Here is a 12097-nt window from a genome sequence, read left to right as displayed (position 1 = left end):
GCAACAGAAACTTGCCTGCCAAGCAGTCCCACTGAGATACTTGGCTGAACCTGACCCTGACTCTGCTGTTGCTCTATTGAGTAGAAGATTGATACAATTCAAGATGGGGTTCCTTAGTCCTCTGTACTGGCAAAGGGGGGCAAGGAAAGGCCATCTTCTCTCTCAGGGGACAAGGTCTGGGAAAAGAGGTTCTGTCCTTTCTTGTGGCAGTTCTCCACTGGGGCCATGCACCATTCTCTCCTCATTCGATGGCTGTCAAATATGAATCTCCCTGATGTCCCAGATAACTTCCCCCAATGCACACCTTTTAAATCCCTACACAGCACAGGAGAACCCCATTTGATCCTTGCTTCACCTGGCCCCCAGCTTTGCTGTTCTCTAACAATGACCTCCAGCACACAGACCTAAAATATCATTAACTTCTTCAGCCCAAAATAAGGACTTAGTGATTTAGGATTTTCTCTGCTGCTGTTTTCAAGGCTCTTGGGAAAGCCTTCAAGTTGAGAAGCTACATAACAGTGTCCCTGACATGTACCACCTCACCAAAAACATTTGTAAATTCAAGATGGTGGGAATCTGAAGTGCCAATTCATTCAGTAAACTACATGACATTTTAAAGATCTATTTTCTTGATCATCTGGAAACATTTACCTCACACTAGAAAATTGAAGGATATATCAACTATTGAAAGACACTGAAAAATAATTTAAAGAAAACTCTTGAGGCCCCTTATGAGAAGAAAGACATTGAGGTGTTCAAGTGTGTCCAGAGAAGGGCAGTGGAGCTGAGGAAGGGTCGGGAGCACAAGTCTGATGAGGAAAAGCTGAGGAAGTTGGGAGTGTTTAGCCTGGAGAAAAGGAGGCTCAGGGGAACCTTACTGCTCTCTACAACTGCCTGAAAGGAGGGTGTAGTCAGGTGGGGGTCAGTCTTTTTTTCCAAGTTACAAGTGATAGGATAAGAAGAAAAGGCCTTCAGTTGCACTGGGGAGGTTTAGATTGGTTACTAGGAAAAAATTCTTCCCCAGATGGGTTGCCAAGCACCAGAGGTGACAGAATCACCATGTCTGGAGCTGTAGGTGTGGCACTTGGGGACATGGTTTAGTGGTGGGCTTGGCAGTGCTGGATTAGTGGTTGAACTCAATGACCTTAGAGGGCTTTTCTAACCTGATCAATGACATGATTCTAGAGTTTAAGGTCTTGGTGAAGCTTAAAAAAAATAGTATCTTCTTTTCATCTTCCTGTTTTTGTAAGGAAAAGCTGTTTTGTTGTAACCTGATTCATGAGCTCAATACACTTGGGAGCTGAACACACTTCAGTTTTGGACATGGTCTGCAAGATTGCAGAAAGAAATTCGAACCAGCCAAGGAAAATGAGTTAAGAACAATGGTTGTGACTCACATGAATTCTAGAAAATGATTTTGCCTGTTTAGCCTAGAGAAGTAAGAGCAGATAACACCATACAATCACTTCATGTACAGGACTGTGAGCAGAGGGAGAAGGGCTGTGCAGGTTTAGCCATGGTGGATCGAGCAAGGAAGGGGAGATTAAATTTAGCTGGCTATTAGGAACAATTTCCTGAGAGTGAAGACAATTAGGCAGTGGAACTGTTTTGCCTAGTGAGGTAATTACTGCACAAACACTAGATGGACGCAAGCCAAGATTAGATAAGTATAGTGGAAAATGTAGTACAAGGTCTCTCCTGATGAGCCCACAGGGGCTGGCTTTGCTGGCCATGTGCCCAGCCAAGCAGTTGCAGCAAACCTTCCCTCAAGAGCTCTTGAGACAGCAGGGACTTTACTGGGACAGGGGACTGCAGGACCAGAGCTGGTTTTCATCAGAGCAGGGCGCAACAGAGAGCAATGCATCAACCCCACCTGCCATCGAAGCCCACAGAATGTCTGAAGAAGTTAAGAAATGAAAGTTGAAGCAAAAAAAAAAAAAATCTAAATAGTAACTTTTGTAAGGGAGCATGAGCCTTTGTTAGGCTTTGTAAAGCCCCTTTTTGTTTCATATGGTGCTTGGATGTCTCTGCACTTGTTGGTTCTTGTTGGTTTTTTTCTCTTTTCACTGACACATGTCGAGTGTTTGCAGAGTCTGGAGCTGGGACATCTTCCAGAGAAAGGAGGCAGATTTTTGGAAGAGTCACAGGGCTGAGAGCAGAACACTTAAATTCTGGACTCCTTTAGTATATCTCAGAAAGAGGAAGCAGCTGAGTCCTTTCCAAAATATATTTTCCTCAGCTATGACAATATTAGGGTAACTCCTTCCCCTGTTATTAGGGGAAGATGGGAGGAAGACCCTGTCCCACTGACAGACAAGGCTTCATCTGAGCAGAAGATGTTACCCCACACGTGGCCCTGTACCATGGCTGATGTCTGAAAGCAAAAGGCAACATGGGGAAAGGAACAAGGAAGTCATTTTGGGCTGAAAGTAGAAGCACAGAGGGATGCTCTTGGGGTACTCATGGAATCCATGTGGATACCACACTAGGCAATCTAACCCTGGGGCTAAACTCATTCTCACATGTCCCTGAGAAGTCCCAGGAGGGCAACAGGCACTCCTCCCCTTCAACAGCTGCTCTCTTATGGGAGCATTCCTGGATCATACCCTGATATAATCCAGTTAGAGGTTATCCCAGCTCAAAAACTGGCTCTGTAAGACAGAGGAGAGCATGAATGTATAGGACACCTACCCATACACCCAAAACATGAAAGTAGAGCAATGCTCAGTGTCAGCCCTGGGTTTTATCTGCCAGCTATTTACTTAATGCAGTAAGTTGTCAGGTATTTCACACTGGAAATTAGGCCACTTAATCAAAATGCTGCGTTATTCAGAAATGCTTAATAACAGCATATTTGCCCACTATATTGGTAATAAACCCCTTGATTTATTTACCTGCCTCATTAAATAGATGTGATCCTTTTTAGGGAGGGGAGAGAGGCAACTATTGCCCACCACCATCACTTTTCTGTTTAGGAAACTTCCTTCTGAGTAGAAAAAGCCAGAGCTGAGCAAACAGAATAAAGGATGCTGAGTGGCCAGGAGTCAGGGGACCCTTCATCTCCTCTACAGTACCATCCCAAGATTTGCACATGGGTATTATTCAACCTGTAGTCTGGAGCTGCAACTGGAAAACCTTCAGGTTAGAATCTTAGAATAATTTAGGAAGGAAAAGCCCTCCAAGATAATCAAGTTCAACCATTAACCAGCACTGCCAAGCCCACCACTAAACCCTCTCCCCAACTACCACATCTACATGCCTTTGAACACTTTCAGGGATGGTGACTCCCCCACTTCTCTGGGTAACCTGTTCCAATGCCTGACGACATCTTGGGGAAGAAATTTTTCCTAATATCCAATATAATTGCCCCAGTACAACTTAAGGCACTTCTCGGTCCTGTCACTTGTTACTTGGGAGAAGAGACCAACCCTCACCTGGCGACAACCTTCCTTCAAGGAGGTGAAGCTTATGAAAATCTAATCTCCCTTCCCTCCAGCAGGGCTGTTTACTGCAGCAACAGCACGTTGACCATGTTGAATTCCACAGGATGCTCTTTCCCACAGTCCTGACACCTTCTACCTTCAAGCTCAGAGAATGATGAAGAACTCCTGTCATTGCCTATGGTGCCATCACACCAAAGTGCCTGGGATGTCAAATTGCTCCTCCAAGCAGGATAGAGCACTATTTAGAGCAGTTAGCACCAAGCATCTAATGTGCAGTGTTGCCCTCAGAAAGCAATTCAGCTTCCTCTCTGCTGTCTCTTCTGCTCCTAACTAAGGCCTATTCAGACATTTCAGGGATATTTTTACCATGATCACAAATTCCTTTCCTGGCTAGTAGCCCCTTTTGACCTTCTTCATATAAAGCAGATGTTTCCCACTCCAGTGCTTCAGGGGCTGGATTCATTCATTTTGTCTGTGCTGGCTTTCTGTTGATGTGCATCTCTTGAAACCAGTCATGTTATTCCTCTTTAAAGTGTTCAAACAAGTAAGGTTTATGTGACTTCTATGAAGCTAAATCAGGTTGAACAGCCCAGTGTAATGTACCAGGAACATTGGAGCTCAGCTCACAACCTCTCAAAGCCCACACTGAACCTCATTCCCATGCCCCGGTACCTCCTTCCTGTGACTCTGCCATTCATTCCCTGTCTGGGGTATCCAGGAGGGACTCTACAATTCCCTGTCTGGGGTATCCATCATCCTGCATGAAAGGTTAAAGGTCCAATGGACCTCTCCAGTCACCCCCTTTCCACGCATCCTTCATTTCTCCCATGCCCTATCTCACCACACAGCTCATCATCCTACAAGGAAGAAAGGGACCTGCAGGACCTGATATTTTTCTTTAATCATTACCTCACTAACTTGTGTTTTATTTCACTCATATGACACCCATAATTTAAGTCTAGACCTAATAAACTCCTCTGGAACACGGTGATGCCACGGCCAGGCACAGTAAAGGCAAAAATGGGAAGCAAAGTTCATGCATGCTTGAAACCATTGCAAAACATCCTGAAACTGCTTATATAAGAAAGTAAGAACTGCCTGTTCTTTGTGGTCATTGTTCGTCACCACTGTCTCAGCTCTTGCCAATTTACAACCCAGGGAGACCAGATCAGGCAGGTTCAGGCAATCCATGATGTGAACTTTACCTAAGCAAACACAGGCTGGGATGAATAATTAACAGGAAGGTGTAATATTGAACTGTCCTATGAAAGGTGGGAAGGGGCAGAGAGAATAATGAGAGAATGTCAGCCTTGTAAAGAAGCAGCATTTTTTTTCTGACCTTCACTCTAAGCCTGGACTCAACTTGTTCTTCTCTTCTCTGATCCAAGCAAAAGCTCTCCTGCAAGGATATAATATGAGGAAAGACAGAAGGGGTGTTGTTTTGAGAAGAGCTTTGCAGTGTGGTTAGAATATAGCCAGATTTCCCTTGTTCAAAGAAGCACAAAAAGGAGATATAAAGATTCTCAAAGCTGAATTAGGCACCCAAGTTCACACTTACCAGCTGCTGGTGGGGATGAATGCCTTCTTCATTACTCTAGAGAGCTTTTTCTCTGAGCTGAAGTTCCCATTAAGGTACAGCCAGGAGGTACCTGCTGAAGTCAGCTCTGAAAGGCTACTGGCATGAGAAAAATGCTCTCTGTTTGAGCCAAAACCAACAAGCTGAATATTTTCCTATTCTGTGCACTGTGTCTTTGCTCAGTGAACTCAGAGCCATGGTTGTCTCCCCAGCAGCAGGAGGGGTGTCTATTTTCTAATTCAGAGCAGCCTGGGCATCCCTGGTGAGGTGTTTGCTATGGTCTGGAGAGCCCCAAAACTTCCACAGGTATTTATGATGGGAGACTGCTGTAGCTGAAGGAGGCACCTACCCACCCAGCAGAGCAGTTTGGCTCTAGATTCTGCTGAGATGGACAACACTTTGAGCAATCCGATCTATTGGAATGTGTCTCTGGCAATGGCAGAGGTTTCAGAATGAAGTGATCGTGAAGGTCCCTTCCAACTCAGGCCATTCTATGATTCTATGGTTCTATGACACAAGAGCTCACACACTGACCTACTGTCACCCAAACCATCCAAAGGTGAGCATGTTTCCCATCTTTGGCTTCAAGGCCTGCATCCCAGGGCCTGATAACAGGCAGGCTTTGAATAGATGTCATCTGCAAATTTCCTGATAGTGGACTTGATCCCCTCATGATGTCATCAATAAAAACATTGAACAGAACAGGCCCCAGCACAGACCCCTGAGGGACACCACTGGTGACTGGCCCCAGCTGGATGCAGCACTGCTCACCACCACTCTCTGGGCCCGGCCATCCAGCCAGTGCTGAACCCAGCACAGAGTGCTCCTGCCCAGGCTGTGGGCTGCCAGCTTTTCCAGGACAGTGTCAAAGGCTGTGCTTAAATCCAGGTACACAACATCCACAGCCTTTCCTGCATCCACCAGCCAGGTCACCTGGTCATAAAAGGAGACCAGGTTGGTCAGACACGACCTATGCTCCTTAAACCCCTGCTGGCTGGGTCCGATACCCTGGCCACCCTGTAAGTGCTGTGTGAGGACACTCAATATAAACTGCTCCATCACCTTACTGGGTACTGAGGTCAGGCTGACTGGCCTATAGTCACCAGTATCCTCCTTCCCACCCTTTTTGTGGATGGGGGTCACACTGGCCAGCTTCCAGTCATCTGGAACCTCACCAGTGAGCCAGGACTGTTGGTAAATGATGGAGAGTGGCTTCGCAAGCTCATCTGCCAGCTCTCTCATCTCCCTGGGATGGATCCCATCTGGACCCATAGATTTATGAACATCCAAGCAGCTTAGCAGTTCTTGGACTGCCTCCTCCTGGATAAAAGGGGGACCATTCTACTCCCTGACACCATCTACCAACCCAGGCGGACAGTTGTCCTGAGGACAACCTGTTTTCTGTTGAAAATTGATGCAAAGAAGGTGTCTTAATGCAAAAAGTCTGCCTTTTCCTCATCTTTAGTTACTAAATTCCCTTCCGCATCTAATAGACAATGGAGGTGGTCCTTGACCTTCCTTTTGCCATTAATGTATTTATAAAAATATTTTTTATTGTCCTTACAGAAGTGGTCAGATTGAGTTCTAACTGGGCTTTTGCCTAATTTTTTTTCTATCTATTTTTTTTACATGACCTAGCAACTCCATTAAACATTTCCTGAGATACCTGACCCTCCTTCCAAAGGTGATGAATCCTATTTTTTATCCTCAGTTCCTTAAAAAGCTTCTTGCCCATCCAGGCCAGTGGTTTTCCTCAACAGCTCATCTTTCAGCACATAGGGACAGTCTGTTCATGTGCCTTCAAAATTTCTGTTTTGAAGCACACTCATCCTTCCCGGACTCCTTTGTTTTTAAGGGCTGCTTCCCAAGGTATTCTACAAATAAGTCTCTTGAACAGCCCAAAGTCTGCCCTCTAGAAGTCCAGTGTGGAAGTTTTATTGATGTCCCTCCTTGTTTCACCAAATATTGAAAACTCTATGATTTCATGACTCGACAGTGAAAAGTAAAAAGCCATCAAAATACAGGAAGCAAGTGAGAGCTCTATACTTTCTTTGCAATATTTTACCAAAGAGGCATATTTAACCTATTTATCTCCTTATTTCAGGCAGACACTATGGGCTGGGAACCTACACCTGCTCTAGCATGTGGTGGTGTATATTTTCAGCATGGGTACTTGAGTCTGTTTCACCCCCCAAAAGAAGCACCTTTCCTTTTGGAATGGAAGGGACCAGCCATGCCTCTTCTCAGATTTACAAACCTAAGATTTGCAAGTATTTTCTATAAAGAAAAGCAAGACCCTGGTGTAAGAATTTTCCGGTGTTTGTCTTAACACTTCTACACATGTGGAGCTGTACAGATTAGTGAAGGATTTTGATCTTGTTTTACTCAGAGTCTGGGCGATGCAGTCAGAAGTAATAAAATCACAACTGCTTGTGCTCTCTCTCTTTTCCTCCCCCCTGCCTTCATCCATCTACCTCTGTGTCTACCTATCACTTCTGCTGTTCTGGCAGTAACTGAATCCTTTCCCATAAATTCAGTGGCAATGGAGAGGTTCCAGTGAGTGTCCTGGTGTTATTGGAAAGGATTGATAAGATTAAAATACCTCCTGTGGTCACATTCAGAGCTTGTTGGTTAATTGTGTTCATTTCTTCATAGGTTTTTTTCTCTTAAATCAGCCTACAGAGTACATTAATGTTTTACAGATAATATGTATCCATTCTTCAATTCATACAGATTCCAGGAGGATTTTATCTAAGATCCTAAAGCAAACTTCTTGCTGCTGGTCAGATAAAACTTCTTGCTGCTGATCAGATAAAAATGTGTCTAGTGGGAAGTCCCCCCACTCTTGTGTTTGTGGACCTCCCACTTCCCTCTTTGATCCTATTCCCTGGGGAATTTCCACTGCTCTTCCTATTTCCTTCTGGTCTGAATCTCTCAAATTTCAGTTTGGCAAACTAAACCCCTTAACAAGAGAAAGAGCTTGCTGGGATTGGTATCAGTTTACACAGAGCTGCCGGGGTAAAAAACACACAATGTCTGAATATTGGAAACAACAAGGACTGGTGTCCAAGAGGTGTCAGGGCAGGGTCTAGTAAGGAAATATGAACACCGGTTTGTTTTTCTTTCTCTCACTGAGAAATATCACTTGAAGGAATCAGTGAGAGGTGATGTGACCTAAAATCTGTGTGCAGAGAGTTGCACCAAACTTGGAAATAGAGCTGAGGAGGCTCTGAGATGCCCAAGTCTGGGAGAGATGGGCTCTGGCCAGGCTCTGTTGGTAACCAGTGCTTGGCTCTGGAGTTTGTTTTAGAGTGGGATCCAGTTCTGCCTTAGGACTGCAAGAAGGGATGGGAACCAACAGAGAGACCTTCTAACAGCTGCCCTCCTATTCCAGCTAATCTCTCCTCTATTGCTGTCCTTTTGGGACTGCAGTTCTTCACATTTCAGATCTTACTAAATATGAGCAAAGGGGAAAGAAGGCAGAGGAGAACAATGCTGGGAATGGTGTCAGTATTGGGATGCAGTAGGGAGGGAGGAATCTTGAACAGCTAAAGCTCTTTTTCCCTTCTAGTTCTGGACTTGACAGGAGCATCCAGATTGAATCAGATATAATCTCTATCCAGCTGGGCTTTTCTTCATGCATGTCCCCAAAATACTAATACACACATCTGACTTGCCTCCAGGGTGCCAGGGATTTGGTATGGATATGCTTTGTTCCTGCTTTTTTCTCTGGGATGTGATGAGGGAAGGGCAATAAGAACATGAAGCACAGGAGGGGGGTAAGAAGAGAAGAGAACAGCGAGTGTTAGAGGAGATGCAAGGAATTCTTTGCAAACAGCAGAATTTTGTGGTTGTAAAAGCAAAATATCTTTGTTTGCATTGGCCTCAAAACCAAAATATGTGTGACTGTCATTTATTCTTGATTTGGTGTCTAGTGGCAGCTCTGGCTCTGTGAAAAGCTGGGAGCAGTGTTCCTGCTCCTGGTATGTGAAGATGAACTTGTGGTTGAGGGTCAGGCCAAGGAATTTGGCTCCTCTGCCAGGCCCTGAAGCAGACTGGCTGCCTCAGACACACAGCACGGCAGCGAGCATCCCTGTGCCTCAAAATGTTTAACCATCCAGGGGCATCAGGCTCCAAAGGGAGTGAGGAGAGGAAAGGGGCAGCTTGCCCCAACCAATCTGGAAAATATTGAGTAGTGGATTAAAAAAAGGCATTTTCCTGGTGAGCTGGACCCTCTAATGATGAGGATTCACAGCACCCTTGGATCAAAATCTTAACCAGAATATATTCTGACTTTGGGCATCACTAAATTTAAGAGAAGACTCTCTCTCTGCTCTCTTAATGAAGGTCAGAGCCTAAGCTAAAACACATCAGATACCTAATTCTCTTAGGCTCACCCATCATTTCCAAGACCCTAGCCAGGCTTTCCTGGCCACATACAAGTGCTCCAAAGCTGAGGGGATCTGACAGGGATTCTAAAAGATGTTGTATTGTACTTTATATACGTATTGATGTGTCATCTTTTGTCACGTTAATGCTTACAAAGGTATTGAGACCCTTGGGAATAAAAAGGATTTGGGGATCAGGCAATCGCACACATTGCATATATCGGTTTGCTGAACATGGAACGGATTTAAGCCCACATTTAAGGGAATTCTAGGCTTTAATGCATTCTGAAGGCATCCCAGCTTGCTGGTTTTGTGCTGTTCTGCTATAACAGCATCTGCTGGGATATTGTTCTCTGCGTTAGTCAGGCCAAAACTTAGGAGATCCCCATATCTGCAGAGTACTACAGGATGGTATTTTTGTTTTGGTTTCTGTTTCAATTCCTCAGTCTTTACACAAGTTGCTACACAGGGCTGCAAGCTGCAGGCTGCCTACCATCCTCTCTTGCTAAAGGCACCACTGTTATGTCAGGTAAAGCTTTCCTTCTATATGCTCTTGCTTTATTCCATGTCAGCAGCAGGGTTAATTTTGATCTGCACGGGGGTGAAAGCACACAGCCACGCAGCCAGGGAGGTTTCTGAGCATGGCAAGACAAAGCAATCTCTTCTTTCTGTATGCCTTCCTTGGATTTATTGTCTGCATCAGCCAGGCTCCTGGTTCCAGCTGCAAGTTTTTATTATTCCAAGAATAATCGTTTGGCTAACAGAGACCTCTCCCTGCAGACAGAGGGAAGGATCAACCCAAATTGATATTGCAGATGGAAGTTTGCTTGGAGCAGCTCCAATACCAAAGAGAAAGCAAAGGGGTTTTAACAGAAACACCTACCTTTTTTTCCCCTGGTTGGCCTTTCTCCTCTCTCTCTCCCTCCCCCCCCCTCCACCACCTTGAAAACAAAAAAGAAACATAAGTGCAGAACTATATAACTGGAAGAAAAGCAGCATAAAGACAGACTATCAGGTTCCCTGAAGTGCAGATTCAAACCCAGTGGCTTACAGCATATTTGGGTCAGCTCCTTTGGAAGAAATGGAGAAGACACACAAAGGAGGCACCTACAGCATCCATTTACCCATCCACTCATGGGTTGTTGTGAGTCCTGAAATGGCTGATTGGCTCCTCACTTATTGAGCTGAAGCATCAGAAAAGGGGGCCTGAAAATGGTCCTTTTGCCCCAATTTCTCACCCATCAGATGGGATTCATCACCAACAGAGCAGTGAGCACAGGAGATAGGAAGGGCACCATTTACTCTGGCAGTCAGGCAATATGGGCGATGAGAACTGTCCTGGATGTGGAAACATTACTGTGGTCAGATTAATTTCCTTCTCTGAATGAGGTTAGCATTAATCCAGAGCAGCAGTGCTTCCCTCCACAGGGCACAGCCAGACTTCTGCTATTGTCCTGGGGAGCAGAATATATGTCCAAAGCACAATGCCTGTCAGCCCCAAACAGGCTGCTCTGCTGACAAAACCACCCAAAACTTCACTTTTCCAAGAGCAATCTATAGTGTTGAAATCCCCAGTGCTCAGTCCTGGTTATGGTTGCTAATATGAACTCTCCACTTAGCCCACAGGCCCCAGCTGCTCTCCACAAGGCATCCAGATGCATTCCTAAGCTCCACACACTCCACTTTTCCACAGTCACAATTGCATGACTCAGTGCTGCGCAGCAGTTTTTGTTTCCAAAGCGTTTTGCAAACATGAGCTGAGTAAGTCTTGCCAGCAGAGCCCCATTCCTTGCCAATTGAATTGAAGGGGCCTCTGAGGAGAACGGGTGCAGCTCAGCCCAGAGGTGCAATTTCATTTTCAATTGTATAAGCATTTGGGGGGAGGTTGAGGGACGAAAAAGTTGTTGTTCAGCTGCCACTGAGATTTTATGCTTATTTCATTGCCGTGTCTACTTAGGAATGCAACAACATCCTAGGCACTGGTAACAAGCTCACCTCGGAGTATGGGACTTCTGGGCCTTGAGGAAGACAAAAAAGGCGATAGTTAATGTTCTTCAGTGTTAAAATCTGTGACTACAAGAAAGATGATACGCTGTTTCTAAAACTGTGCGCCATCTTCGTCATCCCACTTCTACCCCTAAGGCTGGAGGGAATTAGAGCAGGGGCTGCAGTTTGCAGATCAAAACTTCTGGTTGCAATAAATTCAAACAAAAAGCAAGTTCTGGTCTTTCAGTCTTTTCATGCCATAGGCTTCTCCTCTCATATTACACCACCTGGAGCCCCTCTTCATGCTGCAGTTGGGGGTGGCACCACACAGACAGAGGGGTGGTGTCCTTGGAACAGCCTAGCATGGGGAGAGCATCTCCATTACATGCCTTCACAGTTATTCCATTGAATCACAGAACTATTTATGTTGGAAGGGACCTTCAAGTTAATCTAGTTGCCAGCTGGAACACCTTCCACTACACCAGAGCTCCATCCAAGCTGTCCTTAAACATTTGCAGAGATGGGGCAGCCATAGCTTCTCTGAGAAACCTGTGCCAGCGCCTCACCCCTCTCACAGGGAAGACTTTATTTCTAATCCCTAATCTAAACCTGCTCTGTGTGAGGCTAAAGCCTTTCCCCTTATCAGAAATCCCTCTCCAGCTCTATTGTAGCACCTTTAGGTATTGGAAGGGCCTCTAAAGTCT

This window comes from Molothrus ater, chromosome 2 (assembly GCF_012460135.2).
Source record: "Molothrus ater isolate BHLD 08-10-18 breed brown headed cowbird chromosome 2, BPBGC_Mater_1.1, whole genome shotgun sequence".
NCBI classification, from domain to species: Eukaryota; Metazoa; Chordata; class Aves; order Passeriformes; family Icteridae; genus Molothrus; species Molothrus ater.
This window is presented reverse-complemented; position numbering follows the sequence as displayed.